Genomic DNA, 24,154 nt, shown 5'->3' with positions numbered 1-24,154 from the left:
ATGGCGTACTGGGATTTTTTGTTGTCGTGGCACCAGATCTGTTTGAAAGAGCAGGATAAATGCCTCAGGCCCTATCTACACTGCCATATAAAATCTAGATTTTCTGATTTGATAATCTGGATTATATGGCAGTGTAGATCCAGCCAGAGAAAGACAATAGAAAACTTTCTCTAAAGAAACTTGCCAAGAAAACCCTATGACCGAAGCAACTCAGTGTTATCATAAATCAAGAACAACTTGAAGGCACACAACAACAACAACAACAAAAGAAAAAAGGGGGATCAAATCTAGACATGGCTGGAAATTTAGTTCTGAATTTGAAAGATGATTTTAAAAAATTGAAAAAGCCAAAGAACTTGGGAAGGGGAATACTAAAATCTGTTTAACATGTATGTACATGGCAACTGTTGGAGGCCTCCCTCCACACAAAACCAGTTCAGTTTTAATTTTTGACCAGAACAAGGACATGGTTGCTGTGAGTTTTCCAAGCTGTATGGCCATGTTCTAGAAGCATTCTCTCCTGATGTTTCACCCACATCTCTTGCAGGCATCCTCAGAGATTGTGAGGTCTGTTGGGAACTAGGCAAGTGAGGTTTAAAGTCAGGGAACACAGTAGATGTGCTTTCCTAGTCCTTAATTTTTCCAATCTCCATGTGTCTTGGAATAGTTTCTTCCCGTAGAGACGTTCAATGTGTTGTCCAAAGTGTCAGGAGAGAATGCTTCTGGAACATGGCCATATAGCCCGGAAAACTCACAGCAACCCAATGATTCTGGCCATGAAAGCTTTCAACAACACATTGAACATCTCTACAGGGAGAAACTGTTTCAAGACAAACAGAGATTGGAAAAACAGAGTACCAGGAAAGCACATCTACTGTGTTCCCTGACTTTAAACCTCACTTGCCTGGTTTCCAAGAGACCTCACAACCTCTGAGGATGGGGGCCAAACATCAGGAGAGAATGCTTCTGGAACATGCCTATACAGCTTGGAAAACTCACAGCAACCCAGTGATTCCAGCCGTGAAAGCCTTCGACAACACGCAGAACATTGAAAGTGTGTGAAAGGTGAACACCACAAAAACAGCTTGGATAGGTTGATGGGTAAAGGGAAAAGTTACAGTTTACCTGTCTCTGCCTTAAAATGTGAATTATCTTTTGCATTAAAATGATTATATGAAAGCCAGAACTTTGTTTTACTCTTCTCATCTTGCAGTCACCTATGTCCAAAAAATCTACCTTACCTCTTTTTATATACAGTAAGCATAATCTTGTACAGGCATTATGGTGGCTTGCTTTGTAAAATTTAAAAGTTTAACTTAGAAGTTTGACTTTTTCACAGAATGTTTCTTTCTATAACTGAACAACTTGATTTGTGCTGAGCAAGGATGTGAGGGACAATTAAATAAAAAGATCTTTGAGGCAATCCAGAAGATGTTTTATATATAAACTTAGGGGTGGAAATCCAAACTATGCTCAGTGCACCTCTATCCGTCTCCATGCTCTTCATCAGCTCTTGGTTGGATTCAGCTTAGACAGGGATACTCTTATTGGTCTTGATTTTCTTTGGTGGAAAAATCTGAAATAGAGATAATTTAAAAAATAATAACATAAAAGGACTTGGCTGACCTTGAGATATTCCTGCTGCTCCTGTTAGTTCACTGAATTCAGCAGCTCTCCAACTGAAAGATTAAACTTCCTGACAAATTCCCATCTTTTCTTTCATACATAATTCATTCTCATTTTGTTATACCTAGCCACCTAGCGGAGAAACGGTAGGCTCCAGTAATTTGTAGAGGTTTACATGCATATTAATATGTCACTTTAATGTGGTGCCCCAGTGAATATTATACAGGCTGAATGTCCCTTATCTAAAATGCTTTAGACCAGAAAGGCTTTGGGTATTTTCAGTTAGGATTTTGGAATACCTATACTCACATATACATACACAATGGGAAATCTTTAAAATGAAACCCCCAATTCATGTACGTTTCATATACACCTTATACATATAGCCTAAAATAATTTTATAGACAATATTCTAAAATAGTTTTGTGTATGAAACAAAAGTTTGTGTACACTGGACCATCAGAGACCAAAGACCTTATCAGGTGCAGTCTTCTTTGCATCTTTCTGCCCATGGGAATCCCTGTTTTCAGCGCTTGAAAACAGAGAGAAAGAGTTTTTAGGAGTCAGGTGCTTGAGCTTAACCTTTCCATGTAACCGTTGAACTCATTGAGTAGTTTTGGCCTAGGTCTCACAATTTCTCCCAGGGCTCTTCCAAATTTGTTTTAAAACTCTGGAAGTCTTGTCTTACAAGGCCTTGGGTCTGGCTGAGTAAAGATGGCAAAAGCAGTGTGTGTTCACCTGAGTCAGTTGAAAAGGGCATAATTCTATCCCACTCCTTCTCTTTCCCTTTCTTCTGTTGACCTGATGGAGTGCAAATTTCTTTTCCACATTTAATTCAGTTTGTAGCAATTAAAGCAAGGTGAGGACAAAGGGAAGGAAGGGAGAGGGACAAAGACATTCTTAAAACAAGTGGAAAAGTTAAATGGTAGAGGGGTGATAGGCATGATATCCACCAGATCAGGACACTTGAAGTGTGTGCAACAGCAGACACTGGACGTCTAAATGGAACGCATTTAGTCATATACAAATTCTAAACCAGAGGTTCTACATCAGTGAATTAGTCATTTTAATTTAAAATAAATTCATCCTGGATGAAAGCACTTTTTACTGATCCATAGGATTCTTAAACGTTGTGGAGCAGAAGTTTATGGGAGGGAAACATCATGAAAAATAGTTGCATGTTCCCTTCATGTAACAGAAGAATATTTTGCCTAAAAATAAAAATAAATAATAATAAACTTTATTTTTACCCTGCTACCATCACCCAAAAGGGACTTGGACAGCTTACAGAGCACTCATAATTAACAATACACATTGTGCAATAAAATACAAATACATCAATACCAAAGGAAAAAACATAATTTACATCATCAATATATAAAACAATAGCACAATAAAATAATCAACCCTAAAATAAACATTGATAAAATATGTTTCTAATGACAAAAGGTTGGTGTTGTAGCCATTGATATTGTTATATCACGCTTAAATACTTGTATTTTCTACCATTTTGAATGATTTTTGCATGATTTTTTTTTAGTTCTTATCTATTTGCACACAAAAATGTCTCCCAATATCACACAGTTAGGGAAACATCTTCGGTGGCCTTGGTCAGGTCATTATCTCAGCCTCAATGGAAGGCAATGGTAAACTTTCTATGCAGAAATCTTGTCAATAAAACCTTGTGATAGGGTCCCCTTAGGACCGCCATAATACAGAAATGACATGAATGAATAATACAGAATGCATACAACAACAACAACAACAACAACAACAACAACAACAACAACAACAACAACAACGGGATAAACATAGGATCTGATTCACAGTGGAGTATATCCTGATAAATATCTAATATTGTTGAAACTAAAGCAAATAATGTTCATTCATTCAGGTTGGAGTGAGCTTTGAAGTGTTTAGAATTGCCAAATTTTGTAATGTGAAATAAGTTCTTTATGAGAGTGTGAACTATAGTCTATGTTAGAAACTTAAAAGTTAGCAGTGATACCTTAAAAGGGATATCTACTTGAAAGTTGTTCTACTATATCTTTGCAGTTAATAAAATGTATTTTATATATAGATGTTGTTATTCTTCTAGCTATTTGAACAGAGTGAGGCAGCAATACAGCTAGATTTTTAGTTTTATAAGCCTAAAACCAACTGGTAGTCTCAACTGCAAAAGAATCACTGAATAAATATAATATATATAAGAATAAATTAAATTTCATAAATACAACATGTGTAGGCCTACCTTAGTTGGGATGAAGAATCTGTTCCAAGTAGCTGTATCTTTTCCTTTGGTCTACATTCTGCTTTGAAAGGATTCTTGATTAGCTAACTAAATAATGCATCTCCCATTAATCTTGTGTTTAGCATTTACAGGTCTCTCTCTGTTCTAATCAGGGATTCAGAAGAGTAACTGGTGGTAAACAATAAACATTCTCATTTTACCTTTTCTCATAGAAAGAAGCAATTGAGGCCTGAAGTGAATGTTCTGCTTTTTTCAAACTCCAAAATGGACACTATGATCCCAGCACATTTCCAAACATGAAAGAGCATAACTTTTCTCATTCTTGTCCTTTTCAAAATGATGTTTGAATGGGGCTATTTGGCAATAGTGTAGAAATGACTTTTCATGGAAGGCAGGTTGCTCAAAGTGAATATTCACACCACTTTTTAAAGATTTTGTTTTATAGTGATTTTGGCTTCATATCCCACATTCAGGACCTATAGCTTTATCTTTAAAGAACTCCATTAATAGAAGTCCAAGATAAAAGCAATTGATCTGCATAATCTACTTAGTAGCACACAGTGCATAACACTATAGACTAGAGATAGCATGTGTGTTATTTCATAATATGTATGATATGCAAGAATATTATCTGAATGAGCTAAATGAAATGCAACTTTGACAAGGTGACAGCAATTAACCAACAACTAAATCTCCAACTAAAGTGATCTAAAATGCTATAATTTGTCTATGAGCATTTCAATACCAGACTGAAAATATTAGTACATTAAATTATATATCCATTTCAATCTTCCACACTATGTATCCATAGCAATTGTTTAATTTTTTATTTACAGAAATGGTTAGCAATTAACTGGTTGGTCAAAGGGGTCTTTCAATCAGATGTTGTGCTATCCTTACATTCTCATTGTTATCTTGTACATGCTTTTTTTAAAAAAACTTTTTAAATAATTGTTTTAAAATTGTACAGTATGACCCTCCTGTGGATACCTGAAACCATCGATTATAACAAACCCTTTATTTTGACTATACTTGGGATGGAAGGATGCTAACTATAATATCACACTGGAGGACCTAGAGAGGCCCACAAACACTTTGGGGAGGGGCATTTTTTGGAGCATGAATGAGTGAAATTGGGGATATTGAATCAGTGGATAGGAGAGGAGGGGTTGTACTGCATTCTCTAAAGTAGCTTCAATTCACATTGCTGACCATCAGAAGAAAGATGGTTGTATCTATGTCACCTTTCTTGGAACAGTTTCACTCTTTTGTTCATTCCACAAATTCAGATTTCTTATTTACCTACAGAAAGTTCTAAAATGTATTTAAAATGGAATAAATACATTTTGTTGCAGCTTCCAGTTTATCCCCCCCCCCCCAAGTGCCATTTTATCTCACTAGTTGTTGGACAAGATGTCTGAGCAAATATAATCAGAGTAAAGTCACAATTTTGGATTACAACCATGAGAATCCACAAGCAGGCAGGACCAATAGTCTACATCAGAGGTTCTCACCCTGTGGGTCCCCAGATGCTTTGGCCTTCAACTCCCAGAAATCCTAACAGCTGATAAACTGGGATTTCTGGGAGTTGTAGGCCAAAACACCTGTGGGGATCTATAGGTTGAGAACCACTGGTCTACATATATGGACATTTTAAGGACTAGGAGATGATTTCTTGAGCCTGCTTTTCCCAGTCCTATTTCAGTGATTCATTGGGGGAAATAACTGTCTGTGAATTATTCCAGTTTGGCAGTTACACTGTTGCTGTTCACCAATAACAACCTAAAATTCCTACAGTTTTCTTCCACTGGAACCCCAATTGAGATCAATTCTTCTAACATTATATAAAGCAGTTTTTACATAATAGTTATACTTTTAAATGTTATGATCTAAATGTACTGTAAAACCTCTGCTATGTTGACAAGTTATGAAATGTCATATTGCCCAAGAATCAGCAAATTAAATTTGATCTCTTTTGCCAGTTCCGAGTTCAGTGCAAAAATCAGAATTCATATTAGAGTATATCTAGCTAGGTGTTCCCGAGAAAGACCTCTTTAAGGCATAAAATACATTGCATTTGGACATATAGGCTACATTTATAATTTGTATTCTGCTCCATTATAAACTGCAACATCAGGTATGTTATTGATCAGGAGTCAATAATATTGCATCAGTGACAAACTTCAAATAGACTTGAGCACAGTGGTTTACAGACTAAGACCAATAGAGTATAGGGACTTTGAAGGGCTCCAGAAGCTTTTCTGATTGACTACAATTGTTTCAAACTGGAAGAATACTTCTGAAAGCAGACTGCCAGTTTAAAAAATGGGTTTGAATAAGAAATGAATCCAGTTCACATTACAAAGTTGAAAGCCTGAATCAATCTAAATTCAAAGCTCGGCAGAAACTTTACTTGTTTTATGACACAAACCTTATGTGGAGTATGTATTTCCTCAAAATGAAGACATTATCAGAGACCCTCAGCTCTAGAACTAAACTAGTTTTTCTAGAAGCCAAAAGATTAGCATAGATTGAGAAATGCAAGCAGAAATACATAGACAAGCAAACAAAGATTCCTAATGCATATCAGTTTAAATTGAAGTAAGTAGATCTTTAAAGAGTTTTTTTTTCATGTCAGGAGCAACTTGAGAAATTGCAAGTTGCTTCTGGTGTGAGAGAATTGGCTGTCTGCAAGGACGTTGCCCAGGGGACACCCGGGTGTTTTGTTGTTTTTGCCATCCTTGTGGAAGTCTTCTCTCATGTCCCCGCATGGAGCTGGGCTGATAGAGAGAGCTCATCCACGCTCTCCCTCGGTGGGATTCGAACCTGGCAGCCTTCAGGTCAGCAACCCAATCTTCAAGTTGCAAGGCTTTAACCCACTGTGCCATCGGGGGCACAGTGGGTTTAAAGAGTTGAAGAGTAATAAGGTAATCTTTTAAGGCAGTTTTCATCAAACATTCTCCAAGCCTGAGAAAAACTGACTGCTTTGTTTGTGATCAAGATCAGCTTTATTCTTGGTCATATAAGATATAACTGTAATCAACATTGTGTGTGGCATCATGGAAAGGGCTCCAGGCTTGGTGTTGTTTGAGTCCCTCCCTTCCCCTTTCCACTCAGCGAACTCATGAGCCAGCTGATCAGCCAACTACTCTGCCTGGGGATTGTTTCCAGACTGTTGATCACCAGACTTCTCATCAGCAAGTGTACTGTGCCTGCTTCTGTTGCAGCTTCCTGGCTTGGGACTTTAGCCCTTAACAATTTCCTAGTCATTGCTCATTGGCATTTAGAAGCCTTCATGGGAACTTTGCAGGTATAGTAACCATGGTCAGTTGGGAATATCGGAGATAGATTAAATCACTACTTCAAGTCTCTTAGGTCCACTTGTGTTCCTCTCTTCATTAGATCCCAAATGTGCTACAGTGATAGGTCAGCCCCTAAAAGAATAAAGGAGTGGCTTCTGAACACGAAAACCCTATGTATGATAGCTTTGCCTTAGGGTCAGAAATGACTTGAAGGCACAGAACAACAACAATATCAATAACAAAGGATGGCTAGCCTATTAATATCCTCCTGGAAGTATCAATGCATTTGGCAAATATTTACCAAATCACAGATGTTTGATTATAGTAGAGTAGCACTGTAATATGAGTCAAGATTGGTTTAATAAAAACAGGAATGTAAAACAAAATGAACAGAAATGGAAGGACTTTTAAATAAATCTTCATTTAAGAACCAGTGGCTATCCTACGAGACACAACTGAATGAAATCCTGGCATGTGTGAATATAATTTTTAATGGAAAATGATATCATTTTTTGTATGCTGGAAATATTTAATGAATGTCTAGCAAACAATGCATGTTTACATCCTGTTTAAAACCATATTTCATTATAAATTGGAGCCAGGGTTGCTGAACAATGTTATAAGACCCATTCATGACAATATGCTTTTGGACTTCTTTAACTAAATAGAAATAATATAAAATAGGAAAGGAGAAGCTGCCAATATTTCGTGTATTGAAATAAGTGAATGATTGTTTAAAGCTGGAGCCCTTCAGAAGTACTGGACTACATTTAGGCATATTGGTTGGGACTAATGGAAACTATAGTATTATCTATGCACTACAAAATCTATATAGCTTTATTTCATAAATAAATGAAATGTGTAAAATATATTTTATAAAATATACTTAAGTGAATTAGCCAAACAATGAGATCTGTACTGGAAAACTCAGATATAAGACTGGAAAATTCAGATATAAGACATAGGAAATATCAGTTTATAGTATTCCTAAAAGCTCTAAACTGCAATTTTTGAAATTCTAAATAAGAAGAATAATTATATTCATAGCAGAGTTCAATTTTCTTTTGTCTCTGAAACATAACCAAATCCAGAGGGGTTTATGCATGAGCATTGAAACAAGCCTCCCGTAACATAAAAATGTGTGTTTTATTACGGTGGGGAATTAAATCTATGGAACAGAAGTAGCTCTACAGCAGAGATGGGGAATGTGTGGTCCTCAACATGTTATTGGTCTTATACCTAAATCCAAGGAAGCCCCTCAGATTCTGGACCAGTGTCAGGCCGCTGTGTTGGCCTGGATGAGGGTGAACAAACTGAGACTTAATCCCGACAAGACAGAGGTCCTCCAGGTCAGTCATACGTCTGATCGGGGTATTGGGTGGCAACCTGTGCTTGACGGGGTCGCACTCCCCCTGAAGGCGCAGGTCCGCAGCTTGGGGGTCCTCCTGGATTCGGGGCTGACGCTTGAGGCTCAGGTGTCGGCCGTGGCCGGGAGGGCCTTTGCACAATTAAAACTTGTGCGCCAGCTGCGACCATACCTCAAGTAGTCTGATCTGACCATGGTGGTCCACGCCTTAGTTACCTCTAGACTGGACTATTGCAATGCGCTCTACGTGGGGCTGCCTTTGAAGACAGCCCGGAAATTACAACTAGTACAACGTTCGGCAGCCAGGCTTTTAACTGGAGCGAATTACAGGGTGCGTTCAATGCCTCTGTTTAAGGAGCTCCACTGGCTACCATTTATTTTCCGGGCCCAATTCAAGGTGCAGGTTATCACCTACAAAACCCTAAACGGTTTGGGACCCACCTACCTTAGAGACCGCATCTCCCTCTATGAACCCACACGTTCTCTTCGCTCGTCGGGGGAAGCCCTTCTCTCGCTCCCACCACCCTCACAGTCACGGTTGGTGAGGACGAGAGAGAGGGCCTTCTCCGTCGTGGCCCCCCGGCTTTGGAACTCTCTACCTAGAGAGATCAGGCAGGCCCCTACCCTCCTCTCCTTCCGGAATAGCTTAAAGACCTGGCTCTTCCAAAAGGCCTTCGATGTTTAGTTGTTGCTGGATTGATCTATCTGTTCATTCCATAATAGTCCCATTGTTGTTGTCTTGCCATTTTATACCGCACTTTATTGTCCATTCAACTGTGAAATCTCCTTTTCCCATTTCGTAACACTCTGCACTTTGCCTGGGATCTACAAATTAGTCTCCTGTTTTTAACACTGTATCCTGCTTGTTGATTTTAATGATTGTTTTTATTGATGTTGATGTTTTTACTGGGATAATTGTTTTATTGCTTTGTTACTGTTATTTGTTTGTTTTATCGGGCCATGCCCCATGTAAGCCACCCCGAGTCCCTTCGGGGAGATGGGGCGGGGTATAAAAATAAAATAATAATAATAATAATAATAATAATAATAATTATTATTATTATTATTATTATACCCAGACCAAGAACAATAGTTGATCGTCTTATAGCAAAAGCCTTCCAACACCCAACCCTAACCCAACACTACTGGGGTTGGGTTAGTTCTGGCATAAGCTAACACACAGGATTGTGACAAGGATAAATGGGAAAAAGAATAATAATATATACATGATGGTGAAGATTCCGGGTGTAAGGTGGGATATATGACATAAACATATTGATCAAAAAATAAATGGAATATTTGATAGAAGCAAGTTTTCACATTTCAGAATACATCCTGAATTCAGGTCAGGAACCTGGAAGAGATATAATAAAAAAATGAAATGCACAGATTTGGATGGGTGATATCTGGCTTGGCAATGGTATATGTGAAAGGGATTTACCATGGAATGAGGACATCAGCAGACCATAAACTGAACATGAGTCAATAGCAGTTAAATAGTCATTGGGATTCTAGGCTGTGATTCTAGACTGCATTAATAGATACACAGTTCTTAGGGAAATAATAGTACCACTACTCCAGATCTGGTTTGGGGCATCCAAGAAAAAAATGACAAGCTAGAAAGTGACCAAAATTTTAAATGATGTGGAAATGATACCCTATGAGGAACATCTACAAGAGCTGGTTATGTTTAGCCTGGAGAAGGGAAGGTTAAGCAATGACATGTTTAAATAACTAATATTTGGAAGTCATATTAAAGATGGAGCAAGCTTGTTTTCTACTGCTCCAGAGACTACAACATGGGGCAATGGATTAAAGTTACAGGAGAAGAGCTTTCACCTAAAATATTAGGTAGAACATCATGATAGTAAGAGTATACAGGAGTGTGCTGGACTCAGAGTCATGGCAGGAGTGGGAGCTAATTAAAGTTCACCCTAATGGTCATGGTATCTCCTTTGTCCTCCTCACTGGGCTGCAACTGGGCTCTCTTTCACGGTGATTTCTGGATAGGCAAACTGAGATGGTGGTGGTGATAGCTGTTTGATGACACCCTGGCCATTGGCCTATGGAATCTTTCAGGGCTCAGTTTTGTATTCCTTGCTGCTCAACATCCATATTAAACTTCTGGGAGAGGATGTCCAGAATTTGAAGAATCAGAGTCACACTAAGCTGATGACACTCAACTCCATCTCTCCTTTCACTACAATCTAAAGGAAGCTGTTTCCTAGCTAAAATAATTTCTGCTTTCAGTCACAGACTGAATGAAGGTGAATAAATTGCACAACAGAAGTCCTCCAGGTCTGTAAGAAGTCAGATTAGTCTGTGAATGAGGGTTAAAATTCCCCTGAAATGTCAGGTTTTGAGTTTGGATGTTCTTCTGCACATGAACATGAAGCTGGAGGCTCAAGTTTCAGTAGCCCCCAGGTGTCCAATTCCATAGCCAAAACTAGTGTGCTAACTGTGCCCATTCATGGAGACCTCAGATCTAGCCACAGTGACATATGCCTTGATTATATCCCATTTGGGTTATTCTAATATACTTTATGTGGGGTTGCCTCAGAACCCTCAGTAGTGCCAACTGCCAAAGTGATGCAGTCAGACTCTTTATTAGGGCTGATTACAGGACTATAAAACTCCTTTGTTGAAATGGTTTTATTGGTTATTAAGCTAGGATATCAAATAAATAAATAACCATAACCAACCCACTCATATCCAGGTAGCTATTTATCAAGCTCTATTAGCTATATATTCATATACAGTGAATAATACTAGAAAAACAGCAGCATGTTTTCCAGAAAACATTGTGGTCAGAAACAGGGCCTTATTAGTTTAGTATAGCCTGGTCTGTACAATGCTTGACTGGGCTCTCTTTCATGGCGATTTCAGTCTTTTCTGGATAGGCAAACTGAGATGGTGGTGGTGATAGCTGTTTGATGACACCCTGACACTTGAGACTGCTGGTTTTGTTTCACTAATAATAATAAAATAAATAAATAGAGATTACAAATGGACTTTATTATAGCACCATATGGGCCATTATACATCTAGATATGTAGAAATACTATGTATCCGTATCCGTATATAGTAAGGTAAAGGTTTCCCCTGACGTTAAGTCCAGTCATGTCTGACTCTGGGGGTTGGTGCTCATCTCCATTTCTAAGCCGAAGAGCTAGCATTATCCATAGACACCTCCAAGGTCATGTGGCCGGCATGATTGCATGGAGCGCCGTTACCTTCCCGCCGGAGCTGTACCTATTGATCTACTCACATTGCATGTTTTCGAACTGCTAGGTTGGCAGGAGCTGGAGCTAACAGCGGCTGCTCACGCTGCTCTCTGGGTTTGAACCTGGGACCTTTTGGTCCGCAAGTTCAGCAGCTCAGTGCTTTAACGCACTTCGCCACCGCGGCTCCTTGCGTATATAGTAATACAAGGCTAATGGATCATGTTCGATCTGTGTTTCCTTCTACAGATCTGATTTGGCTTGATAATCTACATGCATACCTATTTTAAACATATTTAAATATTATAACAGGAAAACATGTTGCATTCTACATTGAATAACTCAAAAAGTGTTAATAAACCATATAGTCTTCTCTAATATGCAAATTTTATGAACTTATCAGGAAGAGTGAAACCATTTCCATGATTCTATTATTCCCTCCTTCCTTCATAGAACTTGGCAGTTTGAAAGAAACATTTGGCACTCAGCATCTGGGTTGGAGCACAGATTACAGTTGTGATGGGGATGATACCAAAAATGGCCACCTTGAAGTGCCCTGATCTAATGTAGAAGAGCACATTGTGTGGAGTTTTACCAAGTCTTTATGGCCTTGTTCCATCTTCTGGTTTGTACAAGTGGAGATTAATAGTATTATAGCAGAGCCCAAGATAATATAATTTTTTTTATTACAGTTGGGAGACAGATTCCTTTTTGGTTACATTCCTCTGGAATTTTTTTGTTCCACTGATCCTGTTTAAAAACTGGGTTCCCACTGAATGTCAGCATCATTTCAATGGTGGAGTGTTGGATTAGGGGAATCCTAATTTAGTCATGATATTTATTGGGTGAACATGGTCCAGGTCTGTTAGCCTATCATGCCTTACAGGGTTCTTTTCAATATAAAAATGTAAGGAACCAAGAAGCTGACGTACATTTACTTCCATGCTGATAAACTTCTGCTCTACCCTGCATCATTTGGAAACAATGTATTGTAAAATTCTCTTTTGTGCTCCTTGTTTCTAACCTCCCCATGAAGTCATGCAGAGATTTTAACTGCAGAGTCAGCAATATGCTGATGATATCTATACCCCTATGGCATTTTTCCACTCAAAATCCCAGGCAAGCTAGGGGCAGTTTAGAGATGGCTAAAGACAAAAAAGCAGAGCTTAACCCATACACAATAGAGGACTGGTGTGGTGGTTGGGGAAATCAAATGATCTAGTAATAGGGTGAACCAGTTCTGCATTCCCACTGAAGGATCAAGTTGCATTTTCAATTAAAGCGTAAGTTGACAGTCTGTGAGTTCCCTTCCATTCAATACGGCAAATAAAAGAATAAGTGATGACATTGACCTGAGTATCTATTCCCAATTTCCGTTCCCAATTTCATAAAAGGCAATAAAGATGTAAATCTTTTCCTGCATGTACAAATGTGTGATTTCAAAATTATTCTCCCTTCTAATCAATATGATGAGAACATCTGCATATTTTGACTCATGCACACCCTAATCTAGATTTCCGTAAATTGGTGTAAGTGGGACTGTCTTTGAAGACAATCCAGACAGTTCAGTTGGTGCAAAACACAGCTGCTTAAATGGCCTTTGGGATTAGAAGGCCAAATCATATCATACTGGGTCTATGGAAGCTGAACTACTAGTACATTTCTAGAAAGTTAGTTTGGGTTTTTAAATGACAGTCTGAAAAAAATGCTTGTCATTAAAAATCAGTTCTGAATTATATTTTAATGCTTTATTCTTTTATTAATTCTTATATTTCAAATGTGTATTATCATATGCATTTTCATATTTGAATTTGTTCAACATCTTATGTAGACTTCATTGAGAAAAGTAGATATATAAATGTTTAAATAATAAGTAAATAAATAAATAGTTAATGTAATGAATGCTCAGACATGCATCTGACATTTGTTGAGATCACAACTCAATACACCACATCCCACAATATTACTACTGGAAATGTGTGTATGTGCCAACATAAGACACTGCTTTACACTAGGTCAAACCATTAGACTACAATACCAATTGCCAGTGGGTACAAATTCAGGAGGAATTCTTCCCAGCCTTACCTGAATTTAGGACTATTTGCATGGAAAGATGTGCTTTACTGCCTCACTGCAATCTTCTGCTAAATATGCATTGAGACAATTTAATTTGGTCATTGTGCCAAAATTTGTCCAACTGATAATAATTTCACTGTGTTAAAACATTTCTTTTAACTAAGCTTTTATCAGAAGGCAAGATGTAAGACAAATTACGAACCCCCTTTTGGAAAAATAAATAGGAAAAGTGCATATATGCAGTGGGGTCTGTGGTATAAACCAATGCTCCCAAAGGTATCTGATATGGGGAACTTTCTTTCCTGAAAATTCACCAGGGACCAACAACTAACGGCTTGTGCCTTGATGACTACTTGGAGTACCACTGGTGTAAAAAAAGTTATATACCCTTCATCACAAATTTAAATAGCATTTTCTACTGTGTTGGGGAAAGATGGAGAGTGAACTAAAATGTAGATGCAATATCTTAGACTTTCATAATAGAACCCATTACAATATGGTCAGAGTTAGTTGGTGCAAACAAGTGGTAAACATTTTATAAACCAGCAACAACATTATAATGGAAGATATGCAAACAAATTCCTTTATTATGAGGAAGACAATTACAACTTAAAGCACTGAGTTGGGTTCTAAATATTTGTTGTTGTTGTATGCTTACAAGTTGTTTTCAACTTAGGGTGACCACGAGGCAAACCTACCATAGGATTTTCTGTGTTGGAGAGTGTGTGATGTGCCCAAGGTCACCAAGGGGTTTCTGCAGTTGAGTATGAAATTAAACTCTGTTCTCCACATGCAGAACTACCCAAAACAATGGTTTATAACTTTCTCTAGTTACTTCCTGTTTCTAAAGCAGTGTATGCATTTCGCTAGGAAATGGCAAATCGTATACTTCTGGGGACATACTTTTGCGGCAAGTAATGGGGAGACTGTGGTGGTGTCCAGCCAAAGAGGAAGCGAAGTGGCCTACAGAATGTCAGAAGGTATCATGTTCTAGATCAGTGGTTCCCAACCTGTGGGCCGTGAGACCTAAAATAAGGGCTGTGAGACATGCAGGGAAAATTGGCGCTGGGGGTGTGTGCTGCCATTGGAGGAGGGTGAGAGGAGAGGGAGGGAGGGAGGGAGGGAGGGAGGGAGGGAGGGAGGGAAGGAAGGAAGGAAGGAAGGAAGGAAGGAAGGAAGGAAGGAAGGAAGGAAGGAAGGAAGGAAGGAGATGTCAGCACTTTGCCCCCACCCTCACCAGTGCTTTTCTGGCCTTGGGAGGCTTCCCAGGCCAGGATGGAGAAGACTCACCCTGTAACAATTTTCCTCAATGCAGTTTTCTGAATCAGCACCCCAAATAACCAAACCGAATCTAAAGCTGACCAAAAACTGATTCATAACCCTTTTGGTACTAATGTTGGAGAGTAGTCCCCGGTCAAAGTGGTCCCTGGTCATTGTGATCCCTGGTCAAGTGGTCCTTGGTCCAAAAAGGTTGGGAACCACTGTTCTAGATGCACAATTCTGCGGAGTAGATTGAATAATATGAGTAGGATTCTATTAGGAGTGAATCTCTTTGTACTACTGCCAATATTATTTAAATATCTGGTGGGCTCAATGTGGTTTCAGAAACCAGCTTATTGCATTTTGAAATAGTCTGAGGTGGATTTAAAAAGCAAACACGCTCATGTCGACATAGGACTAAAAATGCCCATTTCAGCTGGGCTTTTCCTTTTGTGGATGCCTTAAGATGGGTTCAAAGCACTCAAGATGGGTTATCATGGGGATGGCAGGGGCAAATGGCAACATAACTGAGCTCTAGCAGAATCCGTTCCCTGGACCTGGCTGTCTGAGGGCCCTTCCACACAGTCATAATAAAAGGTAAAGGTTTCCCCTGACGTTAAGTCCAGTCATGTCTGAATCTGAGGGTTGGTGCTCATCTCCATTTCTAAGCCGAAGAGTCGGCGTTGTCCGTAAACACCTCCAAGGTCATGTGGCCAGCATGACTGCATGGAGCACCGTTACCTTCCCGCCGGAGTAGTACCTATTGATCTACTCACATTGGCATGTTTTCGAACTGCTAGGTTGGCAGAAGCTGGAAGCTAACAGCGGGCGCTCACTCTGCTCCCAGGATTTGAACCTGCGACCTTTCAGTCTGCAAGTTCAGCTCAGTGCTTTAACACACTTCGCCACCGGGGCTCCTCATAACCCAGAATATCAAGGCAGAAAATCCCACATTATCTGAGTGTGGACTCATATAACCCAGTTTAAAGCAGATATTGTGTGATTTTCTGCCATGAAAATCCTGGGCCTGGGTTGTGGCGCAAGCTGGTGAGCAGCCAGCTGAGACCAGTCACTCTGACCAAGAGGTCATGAGTTCGAGGCCAGCTCAGAGCCTGCATTTGTCTTGTCTTTGTTCTATGTCAAGGCATTGAATGTTTGCCTATATGTGTAATGTGATCCGCTCTGAGTCCCCTTTGGGGTGAGAAGGGCGGAATATAAATGCTGTAAATAAATAATAAATAATAATAAATAAATGATATTCCACACTGCCATATATTCCAGTTCAAAGCAGAAAATGTGGAATTTTATTCCACTGTGTGGAAGGGGCCCCAGTTACAGTTATTCCTGTGAGGAGGGGAGGAAATTGTGTGCAGAAGGGAGAGGATCTCAGCATAAATGCTGGCAAATGATTTGCACTCAAGGGCAAGAGCCTGGCAGGACACATATTCCCCGAGCGCCCCCCCCCCCCCGTGTCTTCTCCCTTCACCTTCCAGGCCCTTGAGGAACCCCAGCAAAGAGGCAACGCAGAGAGAGACACAAGCAGGCAAACAGCCTTATATGCAAATTGCAAATACAACCGAGCAGGCAGTTAATGACCGCGATTATGCATAGAGGATCTTCGGGTAATTATATGTCTGTATATATATATATATATGAAAAAAGAATACGCATGCGAGGAAAGCGCACATACCAAGTAATGATCTCAGAGCCGGGAGAGAGGGAAGGAAAGGATGGGGGGAGAACCCAGCACCTTGCCAGCTTCCCCCTTCTCCTGCCAAGTTATCATTGAGAAAACAGACAGGCAGAGTGACGTCCTGGGTCAGACTGAGTGCGGATCGACTCTACCAAGGCACGAGGGAGGCCCGGGCAGGCTCGGCGCCGCCGTGGCCGCGTCCTAGTCCCGCTTGGGGCGCGTGGGTGGGCGCGGGGCCTCCGGGGGGCCGGGGGGCGGCGGGCGGGGCGCGAGAGCCCGGGCCAGGCCTCCAAGGGGCGCCCCCGCCGCCGCCGAGAGGCATCTCCCCCCCTCCTCCGGCGGAGGTCGCGGGAGCCCAGGGAAAGGAGGCGTGCGCTCCCGGTTGTGCCATGTCCCTGCACGGGGCTGGAGACTTTGCGAGCCAAAGAAACCGGCTCCGGCTCCTTTACCGTCCCCGGCGACCCACCTGACTAGCCCGCCTGCGGTTTCTGCCCTGACCAGGTAAAGCCAGACCTTAGCGCATCCATCCCGCACATCTGCCAAGGCACATTGCACCTGGGGCATCCTCCCCCCCCCCTTTCTTTTTAAACTGGAGAGGCCAGGAGCTGTTACACCCCCTCCTCCCCCCTCTTCTCCCCCTCCTCCCCACCCCCTTTCCACCTTCAAACCCCGTTCAATTGGACTTGCTCAAGAGTCACTTCCTTTTCATAGAAACCACACACTTCAGTCATCCAACCAGGCACGACTGATTTCTCTCTCTCTCTTTCTATCTCTCTCTCCCTCTCTTCCTTCCTTTCTCTCTCTCTCTTCCTTTCTCCCTCTTCCCAGCTCTTTGCCATTGTTTTACATACATATATACACAGCCTAGTTTTCCTTTGGATGCTTGTGCTCGCTCCTGTGTCTGCCCTCTTCAACCTTTCCTCCCCCAAACCTTCTATTATTGAAAGTACTGTAATAGTCATAGGTGTAGATCAGGAAACTGGCCCATCTTAAGAAGTCGGGATCAGAGTGGGTGGGCGAGGGAGGGGCCGATGTTGGCCAATGCTGGGGGTGGGTGATGCTGGGCCAGGGAGAGCACTTGACTTTGAAGCTCCTGCCAGTCCGGAGTGCGGCTGGCTGCATCCCTGCCTGCGCGCGCCCCCTCCTGCCTTGCCGCCAGTGGCCGTGCACGCGCCTCCCTGCTCGTCCCACCTCCTGCACATCCCTTGCAAGGAGCTCGGAAGTTCCCTGCTCCTTCCTTCTCCCCCTTGGCCAACCGGGGACTGCCTTTGCGGTCTCGCCCCCCGGGTCGCCAAAGGGCATCAAAGCTCCCTGGAGCGGAAAAGGGCATCCAAGGAAACACTAGCGCGTTCTGCGACATCCCTCCCTCCTTTGTATTTTTTGAAAAAACACTTTCTAGACTGATTTTGTTGTTGTTGTAGTTGTGTGCCCTCGAGTAGTTTCCCACCTATGGCGACCCTATCACAGGATTTTCTTAGCAAGGTGTATTCAAAGAGGGTTGCCATTGCCTTCCTCTCAGGCGGAGAGTGTGTGACTTGCTCAAGGTCATCCTGGGGGTTTCCATGGCCCAGTGGGAATTCCAAGCCTGGTCTCCAGAGTCCTGCTCCCATGCTCTAACTATTGCACTCAACTCGCTCCTAAGGATGATTTACATAAGTCATATTGGCCTGGCTGCAGTTCAATGCTAAGATAGTCACTACTCTCTATCATCAGTTATCTATCTATCTGCTTATCTGAGATCCTTCCTTCTATTCATTAACAGGCATTGGCTATATTGCGCTGCTGGCTGAAGCCTCATGTACAATTATTGAGAACTAAGTTCCAGTTAGAGAAATTTGCTTTCAAGTAAAGAACTCAGCTGCATTCTGGAGAACATTAAGTGGAACTTACTTCCCAACTGAATACTGTACTATAGATCAGTGGTTCCCAACCTTTTTTTTTTTGACCAGGGACCACTTTGACCAGAGACCACTCTCCAACATTAGTACCAAAAGGGTTATGAATCAGCTTTTGGGCAACTTTAGATTTGGTTTGGTTATCTGGAGTTCTAATTCAGAAAACTGCATGGGATAGACCACACTAGCTCTAGCTTCTGATACAGACATATGCCATCCAGTACTCATCATCTGCTCACCTACAGAAAACCATATTTAATAATCTAGAGCTGATGTGGTCTATCCAATACAATTTTCTGAATCAGCACCCCAAATAATCCCAGGAACAGGGCTAAAAACGAAGACACCATGGTGCCCCCACTTCCAGGTGCCACATGGAATGGCTTCGCTCAGGGAGAGGGAGGAGGAGAAGCAGCAGTCAGGAGGCTTGTTTTCGCACCTTTTGTGGGGAGTCAGTCTCTCCCCTCCCAACATCTCCTCCTGACATTGTAGTTGCCTTGGCACTATAAGAGGGTTTCACGAGATCAGTCACTCTCGTTGAACAGTGTAGTAATTGTGAGGCCGCAAATCCTATTTTAGTTCTTGGGGACTACTGGTAGTCCATGGACCACAGGTTAAAACAGTGGTTCCCAACTTGTGGTCTGTGGTCAACTCGTACCTAAGGATGATTTACATAAGTCAAATTGGCCTGGCTGCAGTTCAGTGCTAAGATAGGCTCTACACTCTATCATCAGTTATCTATCTATCAGCTTATCTGAGATCCCTCCTTCTGTTTATTAACAGGCATTGGCTATATTGTACTGCTGGCTGAAGCCTCATGTACAGTTATTTAGAACTAAGTTCTAGTCAGGGAGAGTTGCTTTCAAGTAAAGAACTGGGCTGCATTCTAGAGAACATTAAATGGAACTTACTTCCCAACTAAATACTTGTAGATAAAAGAATTCACACTTGGGCCTTTTGTGCTGAGTACTCTTACACACACTCACTGCAGCTCATAAGAGACAAGGGAGATGTAGTAGAGAGCTTAAGGTGTGTCTGATAATATGCGCCTCCTCCTCCTCCCTCCCTCCCTCCCTCTCTCAGGGTTAGGACAGTAAAGGGCAATTAATTTCCAAAAGATGTGTCAGTAGGTATTTTTATACATTAATCACACTATTTCACTTTGTTTTGTACTTTGATATACGTGATGACTTCCTTCAGCCATTTTTTTTGAATATACATTGGTAGGAGTGGCAAGAGACATAGGCCAATTATGCCTCCAATTGTGCTTGGAGGAAGATGGCCTAGACAACTGGGCATCTTTATTTGTGAATGGAGTGGGAGTTGGCCATATGAGTGAGGTGAGACAAATGTCTTTGTTTCTACAGCATTTAGATGGGATGCTAATGATTTACTTTTTTGTTGTGTGCCTTCAAGTAATTTCTGACTTATGGTGACCCTATTGCAGTTTTTTCTTGGCAATATTTTTTTTCAGGGGAGGGGAGATTATTTTTACCTTCCTCTGAAACTGAGAGAGTGCAACTTGCCAAAGTCACCTAGTAGGTTTCCATGGCTGAGCAGGGATTCAAATTATTTTCTTTAGTCATAGTCCAGTGTTCAAACCACTACAGCATGCTTTTGCTTTTATAGGGCTGTAATTATACATTGCACTTTATGTAGAAACTTATGCAAGCATGTGCATATGTGACAATGTGTCTCTTTGTGTGAGTATAGCCACCTTTTGTATCTGTGAATTGCTTAATACCTTATGATGTATCTGTATTCAAACTATGTCTTTGTACAAAAGAGCTTGACATCTGCATGTATAACTGATATGAATATTTTGCTTTATGTGTGGCACTTTTCATATAGCTGTGTGCAGTCATTTCAAATGGTCATCTTTCTATATGCTGACTTCATACTTTTAATCTTGTATTGGAAGGGAAACCAGATTAAAAATACCTTCTATCCTTTGAAATATAAACTATCTATGTGCCAAATAAAACAGTTCTCAGCGTTAAAGTGAATATCTTCTATTTATCTGTGTTGGGAACAAGGAATCTCTAGGCATTTGTACTTCTATGTCCTGAAGCAGTGGAATAATCTCTGTGTAGGGGAAGAATCTGTTTGTTACACCTAGCCAAGGCTGAATAGGAAAATGTACTTGGGGAGTTACTAGTGGTTTGGAGCAATTCCCTCCTAAAGGTTAAAGAAATAAGAAGATAAACTTCTTCCTTACTCAGTCATGCAGGTATGAACCTTATGGAATGGGCTCATGCTAAATATGAAAGTTGAAGAAGCAGTTGTAGAAATATATGGAGCAGAAAGGAAGTGTATATGTCTATATAAGTATCACTACATATTTGTGATGCATCATGCATTATTCAGAAGGTTTGAAAGACATTCAATTTAAAAATAGTGTATTAGTCATTCAAGAGTAGCCCCCCCCCCCCCCCCCCGCCTGGTAATACCAAAGTTTGGGCTTCTTCCTGTGCTTGTTGCATGTCTTCAATTCCTCCCCCCCCCCCCCAACCAATTATAACCCTAAAGTGAACCAATTATGGGCTTTATTAGTGAGATTTGTTCAAAGAGGGTGGTTTGCATTAGCCTTACTTGGAGGCCTAGACAGTGCGACTTGCCCAAGGTCAAACAGTGGGTTCCCATGGCCAAGTGGGGATTCAAATTATGATCTCCAACAATTATAATTCTGGTCCAATGTTTAAACCACACCACAGTGACTCCCCTTCTCCTGTGAGGTCTTCTCCAATGAAAGGTGGGGGAGGAAAGAAAAGAGCTTCCAAAGAACTTTCAGGCTCTCCAGAGTAGATGTTGAGGGTGCATAGGATGCTATAGGAGGGAGAGAAGATTGCCCTGCTTCCATTGGTCCCCATGGAAACTGTTTCCATAAGTTCTACAGCCTTACTTTACATGGAAACACGTGGAGACCCCATAGACAGATGTCTTCTAAACAACTGAGTTTGCAACATTTAGGTCAATAGAATACAAGCTGCAATGTGATGCACATATCTTTGAAAACAAGCCTTGCAGAATCTGGTGAGTTTACCATATATACTTGTGTATAAGTCAACTTCATGTGTATAAATCAAGGGCAGGGTTGGAGGGCAAAATTATGGATTTTAATGTGACCCATGGATAAATGAAGGATCATTCAGTGTCACCTCAGGGAAGTTACCACCCCTGGACGATGTTGCTGCTGCCATTTTCTCACTCAGACATTGAAAAATGCCAGAAACAATGCCACAAAGGAGAGAAGAGGGAGTAGTGATCATTTTACATCTATATAGATGGACTACACATCTTTCACCATGGATTCTTTTTTGAAAAGAGTTAAGGTACAGCACTTAGAACTGACCCATGAATAAGTCAACCCATTTTGGGGATGTCAAATTTTTGCTCAAATTTCTAGACTTACACATGAGTACTTTCCAAAGTAAAGTGTATTAAAATAGACCATTAGAAACCATTCTTACATACCTCAGGATAACATTATCCTGTTTGCAAATCTGTTACTGTTTCACAAATATGACTATTCCTGGTTCAGGTATTATGTAATAGAAGAGATTCAGATGTTTTTATTCTTTACACTTGTATAATATCTGAATCAGCACCTTTTAAAACTTCAAGCACACTCACTATTCAATTAAATTTGAGCACGCTACTGCACCCTTTTACTTGGAATAATCGTGTCATGCATCCTTATGTACTTGTTTTATGACCTTGTATGCATGTGCTGAAGGTTATGGCCTATTACTGTCTGGCCATAGAGTGTTTATATAGGGAAGTAATATTCCCAAAGGTACTCATTTCTCTACTTCATGCACACCAGGTAAGAACTTATAACATGTAAAGCTACTTTGATCCTTAGGTGAAACTAGCATTGATGATAATGATGACTCATAAGGGACATCACATAAATATTCAATAGATAGAAAATGATAATTTGGTGCTTAATATATTCAATCAAAACAATCAGATAATGTGGCAACATTAACTTTATGTTCTGGAATATACCAACCCCAAAATTAAAATGCTACCATCTAGAATATTCTATCAGCATCATGATCCTAGCCCTGCTTATTATTGCATCAGTATTTCAATATTAAGTGATCTTCAAGATATTTCATCTTTCATTTTGAACCCAGAATTTGAATCAGCATTAGAATGTCAGTGCTGTAAGATAAGGCATAGCAAACTAAGTAGACAGCCGAAGGGCTCTTAGTGAAGGTGTTGCTGAGAAGGATATCTCAGTCTGTTCTCAGAAACTTTATTTACAGGGATATTTCATTGCAACTAGACGTTCAGCAAGAAGCTGCTCACCACAATGTCTGACTGTTTGAAATCAGTTGTGAGTTATTTTTCCCCCTTTATGAATATTGTATACTTTAATAGTTTACTTATGCAAAACTTTTCTGGATTCTTGGATTTGGCGTGGGAAGTGTATATTTGCATTCTTGAATGATGGGGGTGAGAGTGTACATTTGAAGGTCTATATTTGCATTCATGTACAACAGAAGAATAAATGGGAGCCAGCTTAAGTTATACTTGTTTTCCAATATGCCAACAAGATCCAATAAATGTTATTTTCTTTGGCTTTAATTGTATATTACAGCTTAGTCTATTAGCTTATATTATATGGATGTTTAATATATAAGATGGTGTGTTTTAAAATGTGTGAATGCACAATCTCAATGTTAAATATCAAAAAGATCATTTCTAAATGTTACTAGTATATACTTAATAAGCAGGATACACTGTGATAACATGTTTTGTATATAGTACATCATCACTCTAAAGTTGCTATATTGTAGAGCAACCTTCACTCTATGAAATTTCATAGTTTCAGGTATTATTATTGTTTCACTCCTAAGAGTCATTGTCTATTGTTAGCGTAAACTTTGTTATAAATTAGGATGTAATTTTAAACTATTAGGACAAAAATGCATAAAGGAAACATCCTAAGGAAATAACCTAAGTCCTATGACACAATAAGGGTTACAGCAATGAAACTTACCTAATGCAATTTAAAATCCATTCACTAAGAAACCTTGACAGTATCTGCCTTCCAGGTAGCACACATTTGGAAACAATATATCTCCATTTAAATACAGATCTGCTGTTTTCTCCAGGGGGCAGTTGGCGAATCTTTTCACAGTACTGCCGGTACTTGAAAAACTAACTGAAGTTTTCCCCATGAACAAGGGACTGTTTCAAGTCAGCTATTTGAATAATGATTATAATTTCCCCCTAATATTGTATTTTATATTTATTTTAAATGCATTTGGAAAAACCAGACTGATGGAAAACTGCCTTCTTTTCCCTCTCAAAACATTTTTTCTTAGTTAGAAAGTCTAAGGATATACTGTAACTCGGACAAACAGATTCCTTTTTTTAAACATTGCTGTGATGTTTGCATGTCAGTCCCACCTCCCACCCGTGGATGGGACAGACTTTCTTTGATTTTGAC

At 40.3% G+C, this 24,154-nt stretch overlaps 1 protein-coding gene and 1 long non-coding RNA gene across 6 annotated transcripts in view; one reads left to right on the top strand and one right to left on the bottom strand.

Moving 5' to 3' along the window:
- The window catches only part of esrrg (estrogen related receptor gamma), a 509,706-nt gene that overhangs the window by 24,476 nt on the left and 461,076 nt on the right, over window positions 1-24,154 (top strand). The window contains exon 1 of one of the 5 annotated variants that reach the window (XM_062972159.1): window positions 17,085-17,296. The exons of 3 other annotated variants lie outside the window; for them this stretch is intronic. The gene's annotated coding sequence lies outside the window, so the exon portion shown is untranslated. Of the gene's footprint in view, window positions 1-17,084; window positions 17,297-24,154 lie in introns of those variants that run through there. One more of the 5 variants, XM_062972137.1, reaches the window with a different exon arrangement.
- LOC134296673 (uncharacterized) lies at window positions 899-17,011 on the bottom strand. The gene is made up of 3 exons (XR_010003492.1): window positions 16,793-17,011; window positions 3,878-3,935; window positions 899-1,576 (listed from the first exon to the last, which is right to left on the bottom strand). It is a non-coding gene; the product is annotated as an uncharacterized LOC134296673 (long non-coding RNA).

The sequence above is a fragment of the Anolis carolinensis genome, chromosome 1, assembly GCF_035594765.1.
Source record: "Anolis carolinensis isolate JA03-04 chromosome 1, rAnoCar3.1.pri, whole genome shotgun sequence".
Lineage (NCBI taxonomy): Eukaryota > Metazoa > Chordata > Lepidosauria > Squamata > Dactyloidae > Anolis > Anolis carolinensis.
Note: the sequence above shows the minus strand (reverse complement) of the source record. Positions and strands in the feature narration are given on the sequence as shown.